This window comes from Cnephaeus nilssonii (assembly GCF_951640355.1).
Source record: "Cnephaeus nilssonii genome assembly, chromosome: 7".
Taxonomy (NCBI): domain Eukaryota; kingdom Metazoa; phylum Chordata; class Mammalia; order Chiroptera; family Vespertilionidae; genus Cnephaeus; species Cnephaeus nilssonii.
The window spans coordinates 36,698,256-36,719,835 of NC_137078.1; the positions used below are offsets into that span (position 1 = coordinate 36,698,256).

The following is a 21,580-nucleotide window of genomic DNA, read 5'->3' on the forward strand; positions in this document are numbered from 1 at the left end:
TACTTAATCTTCACATGGTCACTTTAAGTCGAATTTTCCAATCCTAAGAGCCTTTTATAAAAGAACACATCTGGGAAAAGGAGCCAGGCAGTACATATACTGTAGAAAAAAGTTGCTTTATCAAGTGCCAGATGTACCATTAACTTGTGCAGTTTGCCTAGATAAGCCTCATATCCCACTCTAAACTTAGTTTCCACATTTGTATCATGGGGATAATACTTGCCTCATCTACTGCAGGTCATCAACAAAAGTGAATATAAATGCGTTTGAAGTTAGAAGTGATGTACAAATGTATAATATACCAAGTAATGTAGGGGCTCCTATAAAGTATTTCAGGAGAGATTTGCTATAAGCTGCTGGGAGAAGGCATGAAAACAGGGGACATCGTAAAGTGTCCCTTCACACACGGCCACAGCATCGAGGAGCCAGGAGGACTCGGTAAAGGCTCCCTACGCAGTAGGATGATGGCTAGGCTAACTCCTCTCCCTCAGATTGTGTTATCCATACAGAAAAAAGTCCAAAATCCAGCCTGGGGCCAACCTTTCTGCATACTGAAATTCATAACCTCCTCCTGGGAAGAAATTAGCATTTTTAAATAAAACATGAAATAATTCTTTTCCAATGTGATTGAGACTTATTTAGAAACCACTCACCCACTGACTTAGCTGACTATCAGTCAAGCACCTGGTGATTTTTGAACCAATGTTTTTCTTTTTTTTGTATCTAGTCTAACAGTGGGTAGAAAAATTATGTAACTGTTCTAGGAGAGTTTGTTCATGTATTCTTAAAATGGATGATGATTAAATCACATTGGTATCAAATTAGCTTCTGTTGGATACATATATAAAAGAGTGGCATGCATTAGCCAGGCTCTTTCCCTTTTGAATGTTACTACCCACCAAGAGGAAATCTTTAAATTGGTCTAATAGGAGGATTTTGCTTTAAAGTTGATAGCTAATTTGATTGAAAATTTTTCTTTAGCAGTCAAACCAATTCACCTTTAAACAGGGCACTGGGGGTTAGGGACCCTTTTTGTGTTTTGTTTTGGTTTGTTTTTGTGGGTGTTGTTGTTTTTTGGAGGAAGACATATTCTGAAATCATTTATTTTCAGATCATCAATTAACCTGTGTCTATCTGCTTCAAAACAACTGATGTCCTGTTGGTTCTTTCTAGCCATCCCCTTTCCTCCCTTTTCACATTTATCCTTTTCCCACATTCAAAAAGAAAGGCCTGCATATCACTGGTTAGGAGTCTGCTTATAGCACACCGTCACCGGGAGTAAAAACCCCCAGGGCCTACGCAGAGGGCCATTTTGAAGTACCTGTAGGGTTATAGATGTTAAGGAAGTGAGTGACTTTCATGACTGAGAAACAAATCCTTTGGGGAGTCAGGGGAAAGTTTCTTTGCTTTGAGCAACACTGGAGAAAGAGCTAATCAAGTTATTAGTAAAAACAAAATCACTTTTATGATCAATCACTACATAACTTTTGGCATAGAACTCAGCAGTTTAAAACATAGGGTTGGAATTTTACTGTCTTTGTGCAAGAATTTCATAAGCAATTTATATTTTTAAAGCAGCAATGATTTAATATGAAGCCAAGCTTACTCTAGCAATAAGTAATATTTAGTTATGCATACATAAACTATTAAGTCCCAGGCACCTCATTGAGAGATAATTTTCCAATAAAATTTTACCTATGCCTAATAATGATTCATCAAAATTCTGATGTAATTGTTCTGGTCGATTGTACACTAAAAACAAACAAACCATAATTTAATCTAAAAGAAATTTTGTTTAACAGGAACTTTTTGCCACAAGAACTTAAAAAAATAAAATTGTAGTACGTGTAGTGTGTGTGTCACAAGAGTAGGATAAGGTAATCAATGAAAGATTTTCAAACATAATAATATTACTTTGGGATTAAGTTTAATAAGAGTAGAGGAATGATGTGAGTCCCATGAGGGAAACAAGTATGTAAAATTACCAACTTTTCTAGAAGAGATTATTCATGTACTTTTAAAATAGATGATATAGTAAATAGGAAGTCATCTTGGTATTAATTTAGCTTCTACTGGGTACATTAACAAGAATTTTTTAAATCAATATTTATAATATCAGAAATGTCATCTTTTACAACTATTTAAAAATCATGATAGCCCTAACCAGTTTGGCTCAGTGGATAGAGCGTCGGCCTGCGCTCTATCCACTGAGCCAAGGTTCGATTCCGGTCAAGGGCATGTACCTTGGTTGCGGGCACATCCCCAATAGGAGGTGTGCAAGAGGCAGCTGATCGATGTTTCTCTCTCATCCATGTTTCTAACTCTCTATCCCTCTCTCTTCCTCTCTGTGAGAAATCAATAAAATATATTTTTAAAAAATAAAAATCATGATAAAAATTTAGACATTAAATTTTAAAATGTATGAATAGAGCACATAGTTTTTCTAAATACTCTTAGGGGGTCCTGGAAAAAAACAACATTAGGAGACACTGTTCTAAACTGTCTGAAAGCCAAGAATGTGTGCCTACCATCTAACATTTTTACTTCATATAGAAAAACAAAGCAAGGATTATTTCAGAAAAGAAAAAAAGCAGTCTAAAGCATTCCCTGTAAATTGGCAAATGCAGAACTCTGAACACAGTATATGTTCAATAAACTCTAGCTCATTAACAAAATATTTTGGCCATTCAACTGTTATCTATTAACGGCATAAATACAATATGCCTTTCTACTTCTAAACTTCAAGGAGAGCTTTCAAATTTTAGTCAAATACCAGTCAAAAGCATGTTATTGAAACAAAGCCCTAGATTAGGTAATAAGTACGCTGAATTTTATTCCCTAATTCTTTCCCAGATCTCCATTTACATGACAAGTATTATGGCTGGCCCAGGAAGCCCTGGAGATGAACAAAATAATTTCTATCACGAAGGAAGACCTAGGAGGAAGCATAGCTGTTCTCGGGCACAGGTATTATATAGTAGGAACCCAGGCTCAGAGGCAGCACAGAGGAGGGAATGAGGAGCTCTTGGGGTTGGTAGGCAGAAAGAGTCGTGGATGATCCTTGAGAATAGGTAGGCATGCTTGAACTGATTCTTGAAAGGCGGGCAGGTGTTTGAAGAGGGGATACGAGCCTCCCAGATGGAGGGAAGGAAGAAAGCCGTGGAGAGCAGCCGTCTTCCTCCCTGCACTGTAAATAGTTTAGGCTGGTGTATGAGGCTGCGATTGTGCATGCTGTGTCCGTGGCACATGCTCTGCTGATTAAGAAATGACAGGGAAGCAAGAGGTGAAACTGGAGAGCTGTAGAAGCCAACAAAGGGAGACTTTATTATATGGCTCACCAAGGAGTTTGGACTTGATCCTGTGGCAAAGCAAGTCATTAAAGGTTATTAAACTGGGCAGTTATGGTATAAGATTTGCCTTTCAGAAATATTACATTGGTGTGGACAACAAATGGGAGGTGGGATAGAAGACGGGAAAGACTACAAACTGAACTATTGGTTGGAAGACAATTAGCAGTGATCCTGGAAAAGACTCAAGACAGCAAAGGGGCTGTGTAGGGAAGGTGCTGATGGGAGGAACCTTAAGAATATGGTCTCTGGACAAGTTGCTTAGCAACTGAAGGAGGAGCAGTTTAGTGGGGAATGGGACAGAGACAAGCCTAGGATGAGTTCTACGTTTCTCTGGGTCATGTAATTGGGTAAAAAACATTGTTATTAAAAAATATGGAATCTAAAAATGAATAGCCTGTTGAGGGGAAAAGAAAGAATCTTCAGTCTACTAACTTCAGGCCTTCATTTGTTCTACGAGGCAGGTACCATAGGTATTATTGGCCCCATTTTGTTCTCAAAGGGGTAAAATTATTTGCCAATATCACATGTAGCAGTTTGAGAAGCTTACTGAAAACCAGGCTTAAGAGTAGGTACACAGGGAGACAGGGTCACGCTTTCACAGAACTTATATTTTAATTAATGGGAGGTATAGGGAATAGAAGACAAACCAGCAAGCAAACAATAAGCCAAGGTCTGAAAGACGACAATGGGGGCAGGTATGGGGTGGTCAGGGTAGGTATCTCAGAGGTGACATCTGAGTTGACGCCTCATAGAGGAGAAGGAAGCAGTCATGCAAATTCATAAGGAAAGAGCATTCCATGGAGAGAACAGCAATGAGAAGCCCCCGAGGTAGGAACAAGCCTGGTGTGCCACTGAGGGAGGGATTCCAAATGCATGGCAAGTGGGGAGCAAGAGCGAGTCCCAGGGGCCAGGGCGTTTCTGGGAGGGGGGAGGAGAAAGGCTGGTGGCACCTTAGGGTGGTGCAGGCACAGCACAGACTCCCTTGGCCAAGCCCGGGAACCTGAGCCCATGCACAACCCTGCGTCTGAGAACCTGCATCATGACTCACAAGGCTTTTGGAAGACAGATCACTGCTCAGTTGAGGACTGCCTATTTCGGCACTTGACACAGGGCCAGGAACAAACTCATTTAGTTTTGCCTTGAGAGGTGAACTTTAAAATCTTTAGAGGAACAGAATTTATTCATCTTAAATGTATCTACTCAGAGCAAGAAGCAACTTGCCGTCCAATGGCAGGCAGCTCTGCCCCTGAGGCTCATCATGCCCCACCACCTCCGAGGCTCTCAAAGGGATGAAAGAGACAACCCGTCTCCCAATTAGCTCAGCTGGACAGGGCAAGGAGAAATGGTGGCCCACTGTCAATGTGTGCAGCTGGGCTCCTGCACGCAAACCTGAGAGCCTAGAAGGGACTAGAGGCTGGTGCTGCCCGCTGGCCCCGAGAGGCCATCCCAGCACTGCAGTCCAGCCAGTTCTCTGGAGCACACTGCCCATACCTCCCATCCTCTGGTCGTTTTTTCACTACTGCTTTATAGAAAGAAAGAGCTGCCAATTCCGCCAACAGTCTTTCCCACGGCCCCCATCCAGCCAAATGGCTTCAAACTCCATTTGCGAAGGGTGATGCAGATCAAGCCGCTGACCTTCTCTGAAAAGATCCTACTTTCCTGCCAACTCTCTCCGATGCATCTGCCTGTTGTATCTAAAAGCATCTATATTTAAAGTTTGCCAATGTAGCCCCTTTCAGAGTATCACACCGAGAAGATATATATTATATACACTTATTTCAAAGATGGCTCCAAACATTATGAAATGCCTTCTTTGTAATGGTGTTGGAAACCCGTGGCACATTCTGGTTCTTGCCTAAGGGCAGGCTCAGGTCATGTCTGAGCTCATTTCAAACCACACTCCTGAGCTTTGCAGCTCACCGGCCAATGTTTTGTTCCTACAGACTCTATTCAACCTCCAACCATAAGGCATTTGCACGTGCTTTCACAGCAGCTGTATGTCTCCTTCTGACAACTTTCATAGTGGCATTTAATATATATATGTGTGTGTGTGTGTGTGTGTGTGTGTGTGTGTGTGTGTACATATATTGATTTTAGAGCGGGAGAGGGAGAGAGGGATAGAAACATCAATGATAAAAATAATTAATCAGTTGCCTCCTGAACCAACCTCCCACCCCCCCACCCGCACTGGGGATGAGCCGCAACCTGGGCATGTGCCCTTGGCGGGAATCTAACAGTGACCTCCTGGTTCATAGGTCAATGCTTAACCACTGAATCACACCAGTCAGGATATAGTGGCATTTTTTTTAAATTTTATTTGCTGACTCCTCCAGTAATCTGCAACTTGCATGATGGCAGGGAATACATTTGTGCTTGCCACTGTAGTCCCAGAACCTAGCATAGTGTCTGGCACACAGTAGGCAGTTAATAAATAGCTGCTGAAAAGAATACTATGAAATATATGCAATCATGTAAATGTTTCAGCTTCTGAGAGTGAAACAGCCCCAAATTATCAAATCAAGGCTGATAAAGCTTAAGGCTGAGCCATTCTGTTATTTATTTTTAAAATGTAGGAAAGGTTTTGCTGTTATTTGGGTTTAAACTGATTATGGAGACAATTCTCAAAAAAAGCTTGACTAATAATTTAATAACACTCATTTGGATATATATGGAAATGACCACTATTAATATATATTTTTTAATGGAATGAGTTCATTTTCAAAAAGCTTCACCCAGGTTAAGCCAAATTAAAAAAGAAAAGCTCCTGCTTACTTTATCAGGTACAGTATTAAGCATTCTATACACATGTTTTTCATTTAATTCTCATATCTGATTATTACTCCCAGGTCACAGATGAGGAAATTGAGGGTGCGGAGAGGCTGAGGTTACACACTAAGTGGCATAGCCAGGATTCACATCTGGGTCTATTTGATTCCAAGAGCTATGTTTTTCATCTAAGCCATGTTTTAAGCTAAAAAATAAATGCTGACATTGAGTAATAATGTGTTGCTCTCTCCTATGAAAAGGTACAAGCATACAATCTGATACCACCAACTGGGCAAATGCCTAACTACTTAAAATAGGGTTTGGATGCCAATGATGTTGCAACAGGGAAAAGAGGCAATTCCTGAAAGAGGCATAAGGAGGAATATGCACTAACACTGACTGAAAACTTGTGTTATGCCAGACACTGTATTAGATGGTTTCATGTATAATATTTCTTTTAATTGTAAGAATCCTGTGTGATGGGTAATATTGGTCAAGAAAGAGTTGTAGAGGAAATGTGGTGTTTGGCTGCCCAATGTTCATTCTCTCCCTTTTCCTAAGGAGGTGAACCTCCCGCATTTTAGCTGGGCATAAGGCTCTCTGAAATAAGGACAATACTAGTACTATAACATCACTATTCCAGCTAGGTGAGGCCACATCACTAAGTTCTGGCCAATGAGATGTAACAAGAAGTATATGACAGCCTCGGAAATTTCCCGTAAGAGACCTTCCTTAAGAAAGGCTTTTGCCTTTCCTCTGTCTCCTTCCCTTACTTCTTTCTACTACTTGGAACCTGGATGTGATGGCTGAAGCTCTACCTAGGACCATGAAGTTGAGGGCTTCACCTGAGGTATGATAGATCTAAAAGGTGGAACTGGTCTAGGTCTCAGAAGACTGTAAAACCATCACACCAGCCCTGAATTGTTTCTCTGTAAACTTTTTTTTTTCTTTTTTAGTGTGAAAGAGAAACAAACCTCACTTTGTTTAGGCCACTGTTCCCTGCAGGTCTCTGTAATTGACAGCTAATCTTAACTAATCCAGCAACTCATCCAAACCTAGACTTGCAAAGTCCATGCTCTTAGGCAGAAGCCTGAAGAACTCCTACTTACAATTTGCAATAGATTGGGGGTGGGGGGTGGTATGAAAATGAGTTTGACCGAAGAAGGGAGGTTTGAATATGCTCTCAAATTGGCACACTTGAGAAACAATCAGAAGGAATATGCTACTTGACAGTGAAGAATTTAGCCTCCCTCAGAGATGGGCAGAGGAAGAGCTCAGGTACCTGCATGGAGCTGGAACCAGAAGGGAAATAGAAGCTGTGCAGCTGGTAGCTTCTGTGAAAGATGCTGCTGGCTGAGGAGTAGGCATTGTAGAATGGAGTTCTGGAAATGGCCACAGGATAAGAGAGGCAAGAAGAGTTATAAGAAACTCTGAGTTGAAGAAGTAGGAGATGAAGTTCAAAGACACAGTCTGGAAAAGCACAAGCAGAATGACCCGTATCAAAGACAGCGTAAAGGTCAAAAGGCAAAAGGAAAGATCAAGGTTGAAACTCTGACAACTTATTCATTTCCTTTACACAATTCACAACACCACTGACGTGAATTTAAATTATGTTGGAGTTGAGCAGAATCCTAAATGAAAGGCAGTTGTAGAACAGGGGTTTTATTACTACCTTTTGTTAAATTTCTAAATCAACAGCAAGTGTTAAGATCTTAGAAGAGAGATTCAGTGACTGCAGTTAGGCCTACTTTTATTTAAGATCTTATTGACCCAGAAAACAAACAACAACAAAAAAGCTAGGCCTGCCAAAGACAGTATTTTCAATACTAGAAAAAACTGTCATAAAGGTATGTAGGAAATTTAGAAGATACAGATGGAAAAGAAAATGGAAATAGGGCAATAGGCAATGGCAATGAAAGGAAAAGCAGCAATATGAAAACAGACATGGCAGAACTTAGAAGGCATTTTATAATTGGTTAAATAAATTCTGTGCTATCATTGGGCCTCTCAAATGCGTTCTGCTTGGTCACAGGTCTAAACGGCTGCAGGATCCTGTGCTCTGGAGGCAGGACAACAGGGAGAGACATGCTTCCTACATGGAAAGCAATGCAAATCATTCCACCAAGTCAGGAGTAACACGTCCGATTCAGCATACATTACTGAAATATCAGTGTAGGCTAGAAGGATGTTGAAAAGGAGAACAAAAATAAAACTCGGGCCCTAGCTGGTTTGGCTCAGTGGCTAGAGCATCGGCCTGTGGACTGAAGGGTCCCAAGTTCGGTTTCGGTCAAGGGCACATGCCCGGGGGTTGCGGACTGGATCCCCAGTAGGGAGTGCAGGCGGCAGCAGCTCAATGATTCTCTCTTATCACTGATGTTTCTTTTTCTCTCTCCCTCTCCCTTCCTCTCTGAAATCAATAAAAATATATTAAAGAAAAATAAAATAAAATAAAAGTCAGGCCCTGGCTGGGTGGCTCAGTTGGTTGGAGTATCATGGCATAAACCAAAAGATTGCCGGTTCAATTTCCAGCCAGGAACGTTTGGAGGTTGAGGGTTTGACCCTTGGTCAGGGCACATTTGGGAGGCAGCTAATCCATGTTTCTCTCACATCAGTGTTTCTCTCTCTCTCTCATTCTTTCCCTCCTTCCCTCCCTCCCTCTCTCTCTAAGGAAACAAAAAAATCAATAATGAACATAATGTCAGATGAGATTTAAAAAAAAAAAAGTCATACAGGCAATGGTTAGGGATCCTCCCATCTTCCCTCAGAGGACTTTCAGAGGAAACACACTTTTAAATGGAATAATAATAAATAAAATTCAGAAATTCAATCTTGAGAGACAATAAATGGAAATCGGGGATTAGATTGAATAGACTATTTTTATATGGGCAGCAAAATCAAAAAGGGACACAAAAATACTCATATGCCATCAAAAAGGAATTGAAAATTAAAAAATAAAAACTTGTTTACAAATAAAAACTTTGGTTAAAGAATCTTCTAAATATTATAATATTTGCCCCTCTCAACCTCAGAAAACAAAATAAAAAAATTACAAATTTCAGACAACTGCAGAAAAATACCCACAGTCTAAAAAAATCTTGGAGGGATAATGGAATATTATTCAGTATTCAAAAGAAATGAGTTATCAAGCCACAAAAAGGCATGGAGGAAACTTAAATGCATATTACTAAGTACAAGAAGGCAACAGACTCTAATGATTTCAGCTATATGACATTCTGGAAAAGGCAAAACTATGGCTATGGTAAAAATATCAGTGGTTGCTAGGGGTTGGGGAGAGGAAGGGATGAATAGTGGAAAACAGGATTTTTTTTTTTCAGGGAAGTGATACTATAGTATCATACTCTAATGATACTACAATGATGGATACATGTTATTACACATTTATCCAAACTCATAGAATGTACAACACCAAAAGTGAACCCTAATGTGTAGTATGGACTCTGGGTAATGATAATTTTGTCAATATAGGTTCATCCACTGTAACAAATGGACCACTCTGATGGGGCATGTTGATATTGGGGGAGGTTATAAATGAGTAGGGGCAGGGAGTATATGTGAAATCTCTGCACTATACTCTCAATTTTGCTGTGAATCTAAAACTACCCTAAAGAATAAAGTCTATTAAATAAAAAACTTGGATGACCTGGTCCCTTTTCATTTTAATGAACGTTGCTTTCATTATGAGGATTCTGAATAATACTGTCAACAATAAAATCAAATTAAATTTAAGGTTATAAAGAAGAAAACAGCGACGGGGATGGTCTTCAAAAAGCAGGTTTTAACTAGTCAAATGAAATCACTCCAGATGTGAAAATATTCCAGTTGGGCTGGACACGATAGAATACCTTTCCAATCGAAGAAACACAGTAAGTTTCAAAGAACAGCAAATTTAATTCCAACATTTCAATTTTTTTTTCCTATAAGAAAAACATTCTGTGGGGATAGTAGGTATAAGATAAGTGCACGATTCAACTGTGGACTCAGTGACAACTCTGCCCACTTCATTACCTGAACCAAGAGAATAGCAGACAGTTAGGGCTTACATTCTTCCATCACACTGGCCCAATTACATCAGAGATTAGCTGTCATTTGCCTTCAAGTGTGAAGCTTCGGATTAGGAACGCCAGGGGCAAAAGAAGGTCACCGTGACCCCCTCAACTCAAAGAGCATTGGGGGTTCTCAGGGAGATGTAACCTGAACACATCCAGGGCTCAGGAACTGTTAGATAATTATACTGCCGTTTGGATTCTTCTGTGCGCTTCAAACCTACCCTTGTGTTTAGGAGTCAGGACAGTCTGATAAAGACACATGCCATTTAACTTCTTAGAAAGAGGTGAGCAAAGTTCCCATTCTAAGTTGGCTGCATGTTCGCACACTTAGAAGTTTCATAGCGATATCTTCTTACAAAGTTTTTTTTTTTTTAAGTTTTTAGGCAAGGCACATTTATTGAAGGAAGTTCACGTATAAGTTGCTTTTAAATTCAGTTTTGCTCTTTTCTTGGGGGGAGATGGGAAGGGGTGCTAACAGGGTGTCTTTCTGACCACAAAGAAAGGTCTTCCACAGAAGTCACCTAAGGGCAACCTATGGACTTTGGGAAGTCGGTTGAGGACACGGAGTAAGGAAGAAACACCGTGCCTCCTCCCTTCTGACCCCTCAGCACCTGCTCAACTGCCCCCCCACCCCCACCCCCGGAGGAGGAAACTCTTAGCTTCTCTCTTAGGCTGCCCCCTTCTCCAGCTAACAGACGAATGCCAACACCACCATCACACTGTAGGGGAACAATGAGTACCCAATGAGCACCAAATGTTTGTCAACAGCGCCCGGGCAGGGGCACAGGAGAGCGACCCACCGCGTACTCCCCCGGGAGGTGGCTCATCACCCCGAGGCGGGACCCCAGCCTGCAGCCCCGGAACCTCGCTCCCACACCGCCCCGGGACTCACGTTCAGGTGCAGCGCCCGGAACGCCCGGGCAGGGAGCGGACCGCCTCGCCGCGCACGGGGACGAGGGAGCGGCGAGGCCGCGACTCCTCTCCGGCGCTGCCAGCTGCCCGCACGCCCCGCTCGCAGGTGAGGCTGGACAGGTGACCGCACCTGTTCGGCCAACCCCACCTGCTGCGTCCCCTCACCCCGTCCTCAGCCGCCACCACCGGGGTCCGATCGGCACCTCTCCCGAGAGCAGGGGCGTCCCACCCCGACCTACCTGCGCGAAGGCAGCCCCCGACGCCCGCGCCACCGCGGCGTCCGCCCTGCGCCACTCGGGGCGCGCAGGCGGCGGCCCGGCGCCCGCACTCGGTCGGCTGCCGGCGGCCGCGGGCTCAGCGGGAAGCCCCGGCGCTGGCCGGCTCGCCGCCTCCGACCGGCTCCATTGTGACGCGGCGCCTTCCGCCGGCCAATCGCGGCGCCGCGGCGCGAACCGCTGACTAAGTTCGCGGGCGGAGGCGGAGGGGACTGGGCGGAGGCAGGCGGCGGGGGCGGCGGCGGCGGCGCGGGGGGCGGTGGCCGTGTCCGAGGAGGAGGAGGAGGAGGAGGAGGAGGAAGGAGAGGGGAGAGAGCCAGCGGCTGCCCCGGTAGCTGCTCCTGCTGTTAAATTTGCAGTCGCCTCGGCCCCGGACTGCGGGGGCCGGTGACTCACCCCGCGCCGCCGGTGGAAACAAAGCGCAGCTGCCGTCGCCCGGGGGCGCGCCATGTGGCCTCCCGCCGGCTTGCTCTCCGGTTCGCCGGCCGCGGCACTAGCCACACAGCGCCTGGTGGGAGAGGACGGAGCGGGTGTCTGCGAAGAGCTGTTTTCTAAAGACGGGAGGGAGAGGCACGCCGTGTGGGGGACTTCGGAAGTACAGTATTTGGGTGTCGGCCCCGCCTTCTCACGGGCGCACCCCCGAGTCATTTGTGATTTACATAACGAGCTGTGGGCCCCAAGGGCAGGCTCGGGTGGAGCGCGCGGGAACCTACCTCTTGCACACACAAGTCCCTTTGCCTTTACACGGCGTGCTTGGCAAGGCTGCAGGGCTGAGCGTGTGCGGGAGAGCTTACAGTTTGTAGCAAAAGGAACGGCTTAAGTTAGGATTCTGGGCCTCCAGTACCATCCACCTCTCAAACGTTCTCATCTTCGGCTTGGAGAGGGAACAACGTGGTAGAGGGGGCCACCCTAGACTCCTAACCGGCGTTTCCTGGCTAATAGACTGCAGGACCGCCCCATCTTCTGTCCCGCCCCCTTCCCCCTGCAGTTGTGGCCCTGCGTTTACATAACGCCAAACCAGGAATTTGGGAGACTTAATATTTTATCCACATTCACCCCCCCCAACTCTCATCGCCACCCCCAGTTTAAGTCAGTATTTTTGCAGGGACTTGCTTCAACAGTGATTGAGTTAGACTACTTTTGTATCTCTGAGTTGCTATGGCGACCACATCCCCATGTATTTTAAAAAAATAAAAATGTTTGTACAGGGACCTCCCGAAAGTAAATGAAGAATTATATAAAACGCTCAGCATTTGGGACCTTTCTGACCAGTTTGTGTAAATTGTATCCCAGGAAGAACGTTCAGATTAGGACCACAATTTGAATTACCCTGAAAGGGAAGAAGGCTATCTGCTTGACGCTGCTCTATTCTTTTCTCGCCCCTGCCATTCTGTGTTGGCAGCTGTCTTCTTACTGAACCTTAGAGGAAGGGCTGGAAGAACCTTCTTTCATTTGGTCATTCACAGAGTTTTTATCGCGTTTATGTGTGAGAAGCACTGTGTATGTACAGATCTATTAAGCTAATTTAGAATTGGTTTTGGTCCTCAAACTGCTTATCACTTGGAGAGGAAGATTAAAAAACACACACACAGAATCAAATACGAAACAAGGGAAAAAGTGAACGCTAGAAGAGATACTGATTATAAAATCATGACATTAAAACTTGAGAATGTCTAGTTTTTTATATGTATCTTGGAATGTTTGGAAAGCAAGGTTCTCTCCCAAATCCACGAACAGATCACTGATTCTTCTGTTACAGCAATATCACTATCTCTGTGACCGGGGGTGGTTACTTAACCTCCTTGAGTGAGCCTATAAACTAGACGATCTGTTCAGATTCCAATGCCAAGGATGGTATGAATGAAAAAGTGACCCAAGTTGCCATTAGCAGGAAGTTAAAGTGATAAAGTTCATTAAAACTGTATTAGGTTTGGGTTGATCTCAGATATGTAGGTTATAAGTGTGTTTATTTTATTCTAATTCTCATGAACAAAATCGCTCCCCCCCCCCCCCCCCCCCCCCGCCACAACATTTAATACTGACACTGGAGAAAATGGGTTTCTAAATTTGTGATCCTGCTTCTGGGAAGCGTCCTCTGCAGCCATAACATCCAGTAGATGTTTCTGTTGTTTTCTTCCTTCTGCTGAGACTTCTTATCAGCTCCTGCTTGCATTACAGTGAGGAGAAAGATCACCTCAAAAGCTGGAGGGGCAGCGGCAGCCACGTGGGCACACAGCGGAAGGGCATGGCCGCCTGCCTCCTCCTGGGTGAGCTGTGGGGCAGCAGCAGTGGATGGAGGCTGGGGGAAGAGCCGGGCAGGAAGCCGGAGATGGTGGGCCAAGGCCTCTCATTCCGGGTTTGAGAGAAACCTTGGTTCTGTCCTAGTGCGGATCCCCCTGCGGATCCCTGCAGGGGCCGGACTGCGTGTGCGGTCATGATGTCGGCATACACCCAGGCTCTGGAGGGAAGAAATGCAGCAGACAACTTGGAAAGAAAAGAGCAGTGAACCCTACCACAGAGAAAGCACTTTCCAAGGGACCACAGTTGTGTGGCTGCGGTAGACTTTTTACACTGGGAGGAGTTATTCCAGCTCTTTCACCCACATGTCCCAAGTCAGTTAAACGCATCAGTCCTTTCAGCCGAAACTGCCTCAGACATTGACCCTTTCATGCCTCAGATTCCACATCTAAATGAAATAATGTGGCATTTGTCTTCCTCTGTCTGAACACTCAAAGGGTGTTTAAGTGTTTGGGCAGGCAGCAGACCCCTGTGGGGCAAATCCTGCTGCTTGGGGTCATCCCCCACACAGCAGCTTGCATGCTGTGGCTACCGGGGATCCTCAGCCAGTCAGCCTGAGGGTCAGTCCCACCCACTGACGTGCCACAGCAATCAAGGCTCAACTACAGCAGGACACATGCAACTGCTCAAGTAATCAGGGAAACTGTGCCACTGGGCCCCACAGGACACCTACTACATAAGGCCACCCTGACAAGACTCGGAGATATAGCATATCGACTAATACATAGAAACAGAGAGGCAGAAAATGAGGAGACAAAAAAACATGTTTCAAATGAAAGAACAGGAAAAATCTCCAGGAAAACAGCTAAATGAAATGGAGCAATCTACCAGATTTCAGAACACTGGTTATAAAGATACTTAAAGAACTTAGAATGTCAGCAAAGAACTAGTAAGCATAAAAAGGACATAAAAACCATAAAAAGAACCAGTCAGAAATGAAGACTACAATAACTGAAATTAAAAATGCACTAGAATCCATCAACAGCAGATTAGATGAAGCAGAGGACTAAATCAGTGATTTGGAAGGCAAGGTAGCAGAAAAAATAGCAAAAAGATAAAAGGATTAAAGAAATTAGGATATTTTAAGGACCTCTGGGACAAAATCAAGCATAGCATTTCCATCATGGGGTAACCAGAAGGAGGAGAGAGAGAGAGAGAACAATTTAGAACCTATTTGAAGAAATAATGACTGAGAATTTCCCTAAGCTGGCAAAGGCTATAAAAACTATCGGAAAAAAGAATTCCTCTTCCTCTATTGTGACTCACATCTAACTAATAGAATATGGTGGAAATGATGCTATGTTAGTTCCAAGAACATAACTTTCATTTGATACTCTCCTTCTTGAATCATTCACTCTGGGGGAAGCCAGCTGCCATGTTGTGAGGATAACTCAAGCTGCCTTGTAGAAAGGATGCTGAAGAGAGGAACTGAGGCTTCAGCCATGTGAGTGAGGCACCTAGAAAGGGGATCCTCCAGCTTCAGTTGAGCTTTCAGAGGACTCCAGCTACATCTGACATCTTGAATGAATTTTCATGAGGGATCCCACCTCAACACTTTTTAGCTAAGCTGCTTCTGACCCACAGACACCTTGAGAGATAATAAATGTTTGTTATTGTTTTAAAAAATGCCATTCTCAGAGAACTTTGATACTATATACAAGATTTAGGTCCATAAACAAGAAAGAGTATTTTAGTAATGACATATTATTTGCATCTCATAGTAGGCCTTAGAATAAGACATACAAATATGGTTTGGCTTTTCATGCCCAGTTAATCTCTTTGAAAATAGGACACATGGAGTCTTTGATGATATGCAGTCCCTACAGGAGTATCTGAAGTCTTCTAAAGAATTCTCTGATCAATTTATTTTGGTAAAAATTCTGAAAAACTCGGTCACTACACTGAGTGGCCATATTATTATGATCTCTGAATGCATAATAATCTGGCCACTCAGTGTATATCCTATATAATAAAAGGCTAATATGCAAATTGTCCCCTCAACCAGGAGTTTGATCAGCAGGCAGGCTGGCCAACTGCCCATGTCCCCTCCCTCTGGCCAGGCTGGCCAGACACCACCCATGCATGAATTCATGCACTGGGATATATATATATATATATATATATATATATATATATGCGCCAGATTATTATGCATTCAGAGATCATAATAATCTGGCCACTCAGTATATTTCCACTACCAAATTCACTTACATTGGAAATAGTGATTCAAAATCCCATCATAGATATTAAGTACATATTGTGTGTCCATCAATATAGTAGACATCAGGCATGATACCAAAGAAGCATCAAAGTTGGTCCCAGTCCCTGAGCTCAGTCACTCACAACTTAGACCAAGAGTCTTCAAACTTTTTAAACAGGGGGCCAGTTCACTGTCCCTCAGACCGTTGGAGGGCCGGACTATAGTTTAAAAAAAACTATGAACAAATTCCTATGCACACTGCACATATCTTATTTTGAAGTAAAAAAAACAAAACGGCAAAAACACCCGCATGTGGCCCGCGGGCCGTAGTTTGAGGACGCCTGACTTAGACAAACACACAGAAAACAATCAAGTATAACTAAATGCTCAGATGAAGAGATTGAACAATGCAGGTGGTGGTGGTAGAAAAAGCCTCATAAAAAAAGGGGAAGTTCAACAAATAATGAAAAAGAAGACTAAGGAAATTAAATTCTAAAGCTTTGCTTTATCTGCCCCAAATATTGTCTTAAAATGATCAACCCATTCTCAGGGTTCAATCTCTTTCTGATGAACTGAGAAGCTCTAGAAGAATCGTAAGTAAAAATATTCTACTTTCTACGCATCCCATTAGGTAGAAAAAGAGCTACGTGTAGGGCCTTCACATTCATGTGCCAAAGGGATAACTGAACAGCAAATGCAGCCAGTTTCTCTACCCAATGAAACAAGCAAAGTCACAAATAATAGAAATGAAAGGATCACTACAATTCCATGACTCTCATGAAGTAATCAACTAACACTGGGGTTTGGCAGATCCCTTCTGAGCTGATTCCCTGGGGAAAAAACAAAAAAAAACCTCTGAGTGACATGAGCATTAATCTATGCTTCATGTGGTTGCCTTACTAAGAGTTTAGTTTTCTATGGGTCTTAAGAAAATTTTTATGATTAATGGAGGACAATATGATTTAATATTAACAGTTCTTTCCCAGTTCATTATCCTAAAATTATTTATGATAATGAAAAATCCTCTCTTTTAATTAATTAAACATTTCATGTCTACAGTGTATAAAAAAAAAAGCACCGGGGATCTGACAGTAGGAAGGGAGTATGTCAAAATAAATAATTTCTTTACTTAAAAGTATAGTATGCTCTAGTGGGGAAGGTATATCCAGCAAACATACATCATCTTAAAGGGGAGAAGAAGATGAGGTTGGTGGGTCATGTAGTATTGAAGAAGAATCATACTGAACATGGGTCTGAGGAAGTTTGGATAGCTTTAGGGTTCTAAATTAAAATATTGTCTCAGCATCATGCATAGTTCACCCTAGATGTCATTTCAGAAGAAAACTAGAGGCCTGATGCACGAAATTCATGCATGAGTAGGCCTTCCTTCTCCCGGCTGCCAGCACCGGCTTCCCTCCAGCACCTGGGCTTCCCTTGAAAAAGGAGGTCCCACCCACCCGCCGCAGCCCACTGGTCAGTGGCCTGGGTCTCCCTCTGTGTCCGGATGGTCGTTCCGCTGCTCAGCCTTTCAGTCGATTTGCATATCATGCTTTTATTATATAGGATAACAAATGTTAGAAGCCATTCACAATTTTGCATTCTCAGAAAGTTTGTCAGAATCCCCCTGGCTCAGCTGTGTATGATTGAGCATATTGTCACTGATAAAGAATTTTATTTATTTTTGACCACTTTACCATGTTTTTCTGACCTTTTCAATCTCTTAATTACAGATGTTTAACACAGGCCTGGGGAAAATTCTGAGAATGATCCCTGAGCGTGAGCTCAGTGGTGAGAATTCTGAGAACAGGATGATTGGGACATTTCACATGTGTTTGGAATAATGTACTTGACCTAGAAATCCAAACTGTAATCGTGTAAGGCCGACTGTGCATTTCTGTGTGAGTTGATCCCTTATCATGGGTCGAGTCTGAAATATTCATGACTGGTTACTCTGTGTTCTCATCTCCCACTGTGCTTTAACTGTACACTGCCCCTTCCTCGGGAGACAGGTGCTAAGGAGATGACCTTCAGCTTCTTCTCTGAAGGAAAAACATCAATTCCTGGGGCAGGGTGCTTGACATCCCCAGTTGATCTGTCTTCTGGGAAGTTGTCCAAATATTTCTTTGAAAGTTTCCCATGAATCTCATTAGAAGAATATATATTGTCATCAGGGTCACATATTGGAATCCACCACACAGCAGCCAGCCATCATTGACTCATGTCCATAAAAAGACAGTGACTTCTAAGAAAATATCTGTGAATGAAGCCAGGCTGAAAACCTAGAATAAAGCAGAGCTGGTGTTCCTCAGCTTCTGCAAAGTGGTCTGATGAGTTCTGATAGTGACTGAGAAATGCTTGCTGGGGTCCCTATGAGGATTCAATCTGTGTTCCCCAAACCATGTTGAAATCTGGGTAAGAGGTTTTACAGAGCTGTAATAGCAGCTGGTTTCTGAGGTTTCTCATAGTTAACCCTTCCATTTCTTTGGTTTTGAATAACCCAGGTCCAGCAGCAGCCAGATCTGATTTCCCTCTCAAAAACTGTGTGTGTGTGTGTGTGTGTGTGTGTGTGTGTGTGTGTGTGTGTGTTTCTTGGCCTATTATAAGGCCATCTGTTCATTATAATTACACACTGAATACTGGACTTCAATTCTTATCTAACCTGATTTGCTAGGAGCAGGAGCTAATACATCTGTGGTTTATTATGGATTTTTAAAAATCAAAATGATTTAAAAGAATCAGACCTAGAATACGTTAGGGTTGGAGAAGAAAGAGATATGTGCCAGAAAGAGCATTGGTCTTGAGTTCTACTGATGGCTCCTCTGACCATGAGACCCAGGGCAGGCCACTAACAATATCAGCAGGAGTTTCTATCTTTCAATGTTTTTATTATGTCTATCCTGGACAATACAAGGAAAGAAGATAGGCATAGTTCATGTTTCAGAAGTCTCAGACTTCATTTTATTTCATTCATTCATTTATCATCTGAAAATATTTATTCTGTGTGTACCATGTGCAAAACACTAGTTTTGGGGAATACACTGGTCCCTGTGATGGATGTGGCATTTGTCCTTCTGAGGTCCACAGTCGGTCAGCATGCCTCCAGAATATGTTAGGCTGGATGTGATAAATCACTGAGGACTAACTAACCAAATTTCAATCTGTCCCACAACACCATCCTCTTTGGCTTTGTCTCCTGAACCTTACAAAGTCAAATGCAGACACTCCTTCCAATTACCTTCTTAATCTTCTACTAACTTATCTCTGCAAACTTCCTTACATTCCAATTCACTATCCACCAAATTGTGGTTTAGGGAGCATATAAAACTTGCCCTCAAGAAGCTTAAAGTTTTTAAAACTCAAAAATATAGAGGCGAATATGTAGCCAGATATGTGAGTGAATATTGAGCCCAGTAGAATCTTCTAACACATCATATTTACATGGTTCAGAACTCATGACTCGAATTTGCTTTATGATATCTGAATATAACCTGATTACTTTGTGAAAAGGAGCAGTAAAATAATAAACCAGATGTTCTTTATCTCATTACAAAATTGAGGGCAAAGGTAGTCGGGTCTTTTATTGATAGAGGAGAGAGTAGGTTCAAGTGGCTAAGATTCCTCAGAGAAATTCAGACCTGATGAGTGAATTAAAGAATTTAGGGCTTGAAAGAAAGCCTGTTGTTATAGTGAGTAGAATAGCTTTTGGTGGCTGACAAAGGCCTCCTTGTAGGTGGGGGAGTTACCGAGAGCCTGGTTATAAATAAAGATAAGGGGGAAGTATACTGAAGGATGAAAACAGATATATAGGTGGGTGGAAATTTTACAGTTTTATCTTTATTTTGAGTGAACTCAATTGTCAAATAAAATTCCTGGATATATTTAATTTACTTAGCAATTCAATAAGCAGATAGAATGTTTTGCTCTTCAGGGTCCCTTAGGACAAAAAGGATGTATGCATTCTGACAAAATACATTGATAATACAAATGATTTCTCTTGGTAAATTATAGTTCACAGAACTCATTCAAATAACATATTATAGTCATTTCTAAGCAATGTACTTACCTCTATAGTGTGTATATCAAAGAGTGATGTCATCTGTTGGCAGTTCCTAGCCTTATAGAGTTACTCTGTTAAACTTCCTGCAGCTCAGCCATCATTCAGAGGCCTAATAGGTTGCAAGAAGGTAATTGGTTAACTGCAGATCCCTAACATCCTCGGAGGAATGCTGTGAGAGTATGGATTTAGGAGGGCAAAGGCCACATCCATCACATGGACTAGTGCATCTCCAGAAAGCAGGCAGTATTTTGCACATAGTAGTATGGAGTAAATGTTTGTTAAATGATGAATGAAGAAATGAAATAAAACCAAATCTCTGAGACTTTTGAAATACACATCTTCTCCATGTTGTATATTCTGGTGTCATCTCAGGATTGAAACTGTAGCTCTGTTGGCTTTAGGTCTCACAGTTTAACATGCTTTACTTGATTGAAGAATTAACAAATTTAAAAGACTGGGATTTGCAAGTGGGGAGGAGTACATGGTGGTGATTAGAGAAGACAAGGGAATTATATTCAAGTGGCAACATTTGTTAACATTAGCTAAAAAATTTATTACAAGGTTACTTACTGTATTTCTCACGGCCGTGGATGTCTTAATCTCTTCCTTCTAGTAACATATACATCCACATTGGAATTGGGCCTTTTTTCCCAAGTGAAGTGTCTTGTGACTTTGAAGTATTCTAATATCTTGAGATTTCTTTAATCATTATTTATTTTAATTTAATTTTTAATTACAGATTATATTTAATAGTAATTTGCATTAGTTTCAGGTATATAGCTTAGTGGTCACATACTTTACAAAGTGTCCCTCCACTCTGCTATTTCAAGTACCCACCTGGCACCATACATAGTTAATATAATATTATTGACTTTATTCCCTATACTATACTTTACATTCCCATGACTATTTTGTAATTACCAATCTGTACTTTTTAATCCCTTCACATTTTTCTACCAATTCCCCAAGCTCCCTCCCTTCTGGCTAACATCAGTCTATTCTCTGTATCTATGAATCTATTTCAATTTTGTTTGTTTATTTATTTTGTTTTTTTAAATTTCATAAATAAATGAAATAATATGTGTTTGTGTTTCTCTGACTTACTTATTTCACTTAGCATAATACCCTCTAGGCTGTTACAAATGCTAAAATTTCATTCCTTTTAAGGCCGAGTAATTATCCATTGTATATATGTAATACCTCTTCTTTATTCACTTATCTATTAATGGGCACTTGCTTGCTTCTATATCTTGGCTGTTGTAAATAAGGCTGTAGTGTGAACTGCATCCAACACGGCCAGGGGTGAACCTGAGGAGAGCCGGTGAAGGATTAAAGAAGACAGACAAGAGAATACAGTTGGGGCCAGGTGGGACACTGTTCTTGGATGGAGAGACAATGCCACAGCCTGTAAGCTGAGTCTTTATTTATAGTCAGATACCTCAAGGCAAAGCAAGGGCATGGTCAAGATGTTTACAATGTTCTCCTGAGTTTCAAATCTACTTAATTACATGCACCTGAGAACTCTATCAAGCCTACATCACTCAGCCACCTGGGACCACAGGTCAGATCATAAGGTCAAACTTATAACCATAGCCTTTGGCTATAATTGTGCTGGGAGGGGTTTGCCCTCCAAGCTGGGACCTGCACATGGCTTT

General features: G+C 42.3%; 1 protein-coding gene across 8 annotated transcripts in view; it reads right to left on the minus strand.

Annotated features, from left to right (window-relative positions):
- Positions 1 to 11,882, minus strand: part of LRRC8B (leucine rich repeat containing 8 VRAC subunit B) — an 80,338-nt gene extending 68,456 nt beyond the window's left edge. For 6 of the 8 annotated variants that reach the window (XM_079776618.1, XM_079776617.1, XM_079776614.1 and 3 more), the window contains exon 1: positions 11,335 to 11,522. The gene's annotated coding sequence lies outside the window, so the exon portion shown is untranslated. Of the gene's footprint in view, positions 1 to 11,334; positions 11,523 to 11,766 lie in introns of those variants that run through there. The other 2 variants (XM_079776616.1, XM_079776619.1) reach the window with 2 other exon arrangements.
- Between the last annotated feature and the right edge of the window lie 9,698 nt (positions 11,883 to 21,580).